The sequence below is a fragment of the Coffea arabica genome, chromosome 2e (genome assembly GCF_036785885.1).
Source record: "Coffea arabica cultivar ET-39 chromosome 2e, Coffea Arabica ET-39 HiFi, whole genome shotgun sequence".
Lineage (NCBI taxonomy): Eukaryota > Viridiplantae > Streptophyta > Magnoliopsida > Gentianales > Rubiaceae > Coffea > Coffea arabica.
The window spans coordinates 36,973,157-36,980,115 of record NC_092313.1 but is presented as its reverse complement, the minus strand read 5'-3'; the positions used below and the strand labels follow the sequence as shown (position 1 = coordinate 36,980,115).

General features: G+C 36.5%; 1 long non-coding RNA gene across 1 annotated transcript; it reads left to right on the top strand.

Annotated features, from left to right (window-relative positions):
• The first annotated feature begins 4,566 nt into the window (after nucleotides 1-4,566).
• LOC140037274 (uncharacterized) lies at nucleotides 4,567-6,625 on the top strand. Its single transcript, XR_011841196.1, has 3 exons — nucleotides 4,567-5,142; nucleotides 5,280-5,377; nucleotides 6,234-6,625. It is a non-coding gene; the product is annotated as an uncharacterized lncRNA (long non-coding RNA).
• The last annotated feature ends 334 nt before the right edge of the window (nucleotides 6,626-6,959 follow it).

Below are 6,959 nucleotides of genomic sequence, written 5' to 3'. Positions count from 1 at the left end.
TTATCTTGTTTATTTGCTGCAACAAAGTCAATGATCGTTACGAAAAATCAGAAATTTTTTCTTCATTTTAGATACACCTATTCAGCAATGAACTCACAAATAGGATTTAGTGCCTCAACCATTTTAAAACATTTCAAAAAGTCCATCTCAGGAAAAAATTTTCAATCGAAATGCCGTCCTTCCTAAATTCTCTTTTCTCAAGACAAAGACCGGAAATTATGAATTATCCCTGTCGCGCCCCATTTTTATAAAATAAATGAATGGTTTAAAAAGTGAATTTTTGATTTGAAAAATGAATTTTTGATTTAAAAAGAAAATGGGCCTAAATGGGACTTGTAATGCGACGATTTGGGCCCAATTTATAGTTTAAAAAGGGTTTTTTGAAATAAAAATCGGAGTCGCCACTTGGTAAGAGTTAAGGTGTACCAAGTCACCTAAAATGAATTTTTCAAAGGAAAAAGTAAAAAAAAACCCCTTTTAAACGACTCCTAGTCTACGTAAATCAAAGAAAAAGGTTCGGGAGTCACATTTGAAAAAAAGGGAAGGCAAGGATAAAAATTCGAGGCACCATTTCGACCTAACCAAGGCTAGTTGCGTGATTTAGTCAAAGATTTTCTTATTTTTAACCTAGAGATTTATCACATTTGGATGTACTATATGAATGCAAACCCTAGACCCAGGTGGGTGTCGGGGGGTCGAAATGTATCTTCAAAGCTTATTTGGTACCAATCACATTAATTGTGACGCCCAATGAAGACTCTTTGAGGAGGTCATGAATAATGCAAAAATATGAGACTCTAAGAAAAGAAAAGGAATAAAATAAATACAAATATACATGACCCTAAAGGAATGCATCAAGTCGAGTGCGGGGAGACTAATATTCGGGACTCAATTTTCCCTTTTACAGAGGGAATACGAGTGTGCTAAGGTTAGAAAGCCAAACTCGTCCATATCCCATATCCGAGGGGTTATCCCTAATCTAATCAAACAAATGTACTATCCTAATTCTAACTCTTAAATGCAATGCAAATCTAATGTTATGTATCACACATAGGGGTAAGGAATATACATATAAGGGAAAATATGGGATAAGGGCTATACATATAAGGGGAACATGGGGTAAAGGATATATATATACAAGGGAAATGTCATGCAAAAATGATAAAAACCCTAAAAGTAGAAAAACATGCATGAGATGATGTGATTTTATCACACAATCATGATCTAACGCTCGAAGGGCTCCTAAGGGTCTAGTGTTGGACTAGACCACATCTACAAGTTCTCACTAGCGTTGGATTAGTGGAAAATCGGAACAAAGAGTCACAACTAGCATTGGACTAGTGTGGATTCGAGAAAGGGTGCCACAACTAGCATTGGACTAGTGTGGTGACGACATGCATTTGTTACAATCAAATAAATATCAAATAAATCATGTAAGACCTAATAAAAGCATGTAAACACATAATATCACATAAACACATAACACATAATCATGATATCTAGATGCAAGACCCTAAGAAAGCGGTAACACATAGCACATAGTCATGCAAATCACACAAGTAAGAAATAAAGCAAATAAAGACCCTAACTATTACATTAGGGAGGCCCTACTACAATCTAAGGGGGAAGATGAAAGATAAATAATTAAGCTAAATACCTAACTATTACAACTTTGGCATTTAAATGCCTTTCAAATAACCAAAACTAAATTAAAAATAAATATACTAAATTAAAACAAATAAAGTGACTAAATAAATAAATAAAATAAAAATATTCAAAAGCATGCAATTTCACACATAAGTTCATATAGGAGCACATAGGATCAAATAAAGTAAGAAATAAGGGATAGGGTGTACCTCTCTTGAGTTGGGGCTCTAATGGAGTGAAATTACTTATTTACCCTCCAAAATAATAAAAGGGTCAAGGCATCACTTTAATCAATAAATATGAAATTGAATCATTAAAAGCATTTAAATAACTAAACAGTCCATATTCACAAAATTAGGATCCAATTGAAAGGAAAAGAAAGTTCAAGGGGGGTCAATTTGATTGATTTTTCACTTGTTTGGGCCATAGTAGAACAAAAAGGGACTTGGAGGGTTAAGAGGCAATTTTTGAAAGTTATTTTTTCATGCAAGTTCATGCAACTACGTAGAAGCTTAAGCTTCTGCAACAAACTTGCTGCATTTTTCCCAACACAAACTTCGGACTTCAGCACATCGCCTTTGATCAAACTTTTCACAAAAAAAAAAATCATGACTCCAAGCTAAACCATGAAACACATAACTACCACAATCCGAACAAGCCAGAAACTTATAAGGAAACCAAGCATTCTTCCCCCCCTTTTGGAATACAAAATCCAGAAAAAGCAGGAACATTCAAATGCAAAAAAAAAATTCCAGCAACTTGGGTCTATTCTCCTGGTTCATGTTTTATGATATAACTAGGGAAAAAGATTGAAACCACATGCCATGTTGACTTCATGAATGAAGCGTCAAAACATGAATTTAGCTACCCAACTCTAGCCAACGAGACTTTTGAAAAAACAAAAACGTGAAGCAGGAGAGAATACAAGTCATGAAAAAGGAAACATTTTTTGATATTTTGCACAGAAAAAATTTCAATGTTTACTCATTACCTAAGTCCAAACCCAAAATGCGAAATCAGTGTTATACCTTGAGCTATTGCCTATGAACCTCAATTTCTGCAAACCAAATCTTGCAGCCAAAAGAAAATTTAAACAAAGCTGAAGTAGCTAAAGCTACAATACAATGCCATTATTGCGGCCTGGCATTATGCCACACATTTCTGCTTTTAAATGGCAGCAAGCATATATCATAACTCACCATTCAATCGCAAAAACAGATCTCAGAAAACCAATTCAGGCCAAAACAATCTCAAACAGGCTTTTGAGCAATCAACAAAACTCCACCGAAACACAAGAAAACGGCTACTTGAGCAAATAAACAAACAGGAGCAAGGGGAATGAAGACAGCATAACAAAAGGCAGCAGGCATAAAACGCAGCAGGCAACGTGAGGATTTGCAGCAATTCTTCATACCAGTAACCAGGAGATGATTCAATGCATTTAAAATGCAAGCACATGAAACCAGGGAGAGGGGAGACATCCAATGAGCTTTCGGACACCGATTCCCTACTCCTTATCATGTAAGCATCAGCTAACAGATTCCCCTTCCCATAGGAAACCCATGAAACTCGTGCTAATACCACCAAAACTCAGGTAATCACCATACATTTCCCACAGCAAGCATTTTGCCACTAAATTACAGTCTAGGAGCAGATTATAGAAATAGCACCGAATAAAACTTGGGCTGTAAACAGGCATTAACATTCTTTAGATGCAAACAAGTAGCAAAAGGACAGGCTTTGGATGGTAGAATACAGCAAAAAGGCAAGGAAACAGCGAGAGAGGAACATCAAAACAGAACCGCTCAAAGTTTCATGCCCTTTTTTCTAGGTCTGCTAGTCATACGCATAAAGATCAGCCATAAATACCAAACAAAAACCCCATTAAATTCATCATAGAACCCCAAACTCCTATCTCTGAAACCCAGGTCTAACCCCATGCATTCTCCAGCCGTAAAACCAGAAAAACGAACAGGAACAAACGAGAAATTCTGGACCGAAAATACCTCAGAGAAAATCTACCGGCGATGATGGCGGGCTAAAACGATGGCAGTCGTGAAGGTTAATGGCTCCAATGGCTCCCTTTGCTTCTTTCAGAAACAGCACCGGACCTCTTTTCCTCCTCACTCTCTCTACCTCTTCTCGGTTGCTCCACTCAGCCGTCACCCCATACTCTCTTTCTCTCCTTCGCAAACTTTCCTTTCCTCTCTTTTTCTCTGATTTTCTTTCTTTCTTACTCTCTGACTCCGCCGCCGCTCTATTTCTTTTCTTTCAGACTTCCTTCTAGCTCCCCCAAAAATTTCAGATCGATCCCTCTTCTCGGCTTTTTGTTCTTTTCTTCTCTGCCTCAGCTCACTCTCGGTTTTTCCCTCTCAAAACCTAGCCGCCTCTTATCTCTCAGCCGTCATCCTCTCTTCACTCTCTCTCTATCTCCCAAACTCAGCCGCCTTTCTTCTTTCTTTTGCCCCCTTTCCTTCCTCCAACCCTAGCATCCGTTCCTTTCTTTTTCCTTTTGATTTTCTTTTATTTCCCAATTGATCCTAATACTACAAGTGTCTAGACACCTCACCCTCTAGGTAATCTGTTGTCCAAGACAAAAAGGGACACTTGTCCCAATGCATGCCTCCCACTTGCCATTTTTATTGTTTTTTCCTTTTTCTTTTTTTCTTTTTCCTTTTTCCTTTTTCCTTTTATTTTCCCTAAAATTTAGTGTAAAATGCTCTTAAATCGATTAAAATAAAATGAGAGACACGAAACATAAATAAAAATAAAATAAAATAAAATAAAAACCTAAAATTGAATCAAATAAGTCTAAAAATAAAAAATTTGGTGTCTACAATCCCCTTTCAACTTTTACTCAATTCCTTTTCTTTTGCCATGTGCAAAGTCAAATATTTCTCATTGGACCGTTCCTTTTCTCATTAGACCATGCCTGGCAGCCTGGGACGAAACAGCACCTGACCCCATTTATGAAGCGGAAAAGCAAAAACCAGACTCCACTGAACAAAAACCCCATTTATCAAGTTCCTTTTCTTTTGAACCGTTTCTTTCTCATTGGACAGTCAAATATTTCTCATTGAACCCTTGTTCTTTCTTCTGCCGTTGAAGCCTTTTCTTCATTTCTCTATACCAGACGGCTGTTCTGAGCACAAATTCGGCGCGCCTATCCTGAGCAAATCCAACCAAAAAAATTGAGATTTTTACATGATTTGGGAGATTGGTTTTGTCAGTTCCTTCTTCGAGCCAGCAGTTCAACTGCTACTCCTGCAGACACTTGATTTCATGTTGCAGAGATTACGGGTCACTCGCATGATGTTTGTACTTCAAAGGAGGAAAATTAGGAGCAGGTGAACTGCTCTTGCTTACCTTTGCCGTGTTTTCCTCTTTCTCTAATATCAAATTAATCCATTTCTATATTGATTTCATGTTGCAAGAATTGCTCACGTGATAATTGTACTTCAAAGGCGGGAAATTGGGAACTTTTTGTTAGGTTAGGTATGACATTCTATTCTCATCGGCTTTGCCATTTAATTTTTCGCTCAAATCATGCTTTCTATTCAATTCTCATGAGCCGTATGAAATAGGCTTCCTATTCATTTAGCCTGTAACTTTTTCACTGAATCACGAAATAGGCTTCCTATTTATCAGTGCATGGTGCTGGCTCCTCTGTCCTATAAACTGCAAGAAGAAGCATCCTGATCTTTACATCTTCTACTTTGGAGTCTCTTCGGTGAGAAAACGTCTTCCCTTTTTTTGTCAATTTTTCCCCGTAGGTCAGCTTGTTGTCTTTCTTGAATCTATGAGCAGTTTTTCTTCATTTATGTGACTATATTTTCATAAGTGAAATTTCAGCTTGTTGTGGAATTCAAGAAAGACAATTTATGTGTGGAATTCATTTGTTTTTCCTTCAGCTTGTTATGGAATTCAAGAAAGACTAATATTTTCACAAATAGTCACACGAAAGGATTCCTTCAAGAAAGACATCTTCTACTTTTTGTCAATTAAAAGTGATTTGTAGCCCTTGTAGGCAAAGCTTGTTCACTTCTTTATATGATTATCAGTTAAGCAACTTAAGTTATTGTGCCTGTTTTACCTCAAGTTACATGTGATATGCTTGCTGTTTTGTTTAATCTAGACACAACCTTAGGATAATGAAAAGCCTGATGCTTACTTCTTAAGAACAGAGATTTGAATGGTGCTACTTGTTGTAATCTAGCCAAAAGCTAGGCTCCAAAGGCAATGTAATAAACATTTCTAAAGCAAAATGAAGGTTATTAACTGGCTTTAGGTGTCTGCTTAAAATTACTTTGTTTTGTTTATTAGTGCATCATTGCTGTTGCTGTATTTGCTTCTCAAGTTCGTTATGTATGCAGTTATTTAGCGTCTTTTACATTCTTTAGACAGCCATATACTTTGCTGTCAAGACTCAATGACTAGGACTTTTATGTGCTCACTGCTTACAACTTTATAGTGCAACATTTCATATAGCAAACTAATGCAGGAATTAACATTTGCTGTTTTTCTTTGCCCCTTTTTGTTCATGTTCTTTCCCTGATATTTCTTTTCCCTTGTGTTTTGTTGCTCAGATAATCTACGCTTCATCCTGTGCGCAGAGCTTTGTACGTTCTCCTCTCTGATTTATTGTTAATGTTGGCAGGTATGTCTAATGCTCCAGCTTGACTTTTACATTTTATAAATAAGTTTTACTTTCCTTTTTACAAAAAAAACTCTGTTGTTAGCTATATTGTCTCCTTAGTTCAAGATTTTTTATTCTTTTGTTATTAAGCTTTGGTGCCTCTATATGCTTAATTCCTTAAGCTTTAATTAGTCATGTGTCCAGTTGGTTTTGCCTTTGTTCTGTCGTTATTTTCTGTTCATTTGATTGTCTGATATTGTTTGCATAAGAGTTTATAAACAACCATATAATATAGAGCAATTATATGGTTCGCTAAATAGTGATCAAGATGTTTGATAATCAGCCATTATCTTAGATGAGTTCTTTTAGCTATTTTATCAGGTATAGCTCAATGGACTAGAATTCTTCTTTTCTGCTATATTTTGTCATAAGTAAGGATTCTGAGAATGCTACTGGTATTCCTCCATTTGAGGTGACTGGAAAATATGGATAAAGTTAGTTATAGAAAACAAGCTATTCAAAGATGGAGGCAAAAACGGTTAGATAGGCTGTCACGACTTCATGGTCCGGGACCCTCAAATATAATTAATGTGCCTCATTTGCTTTCTATAGGCCCAAATAATAGCCAACTATCTATGACCAGATCACTTCCATTTCTAGAAAATCAATTTCTTAC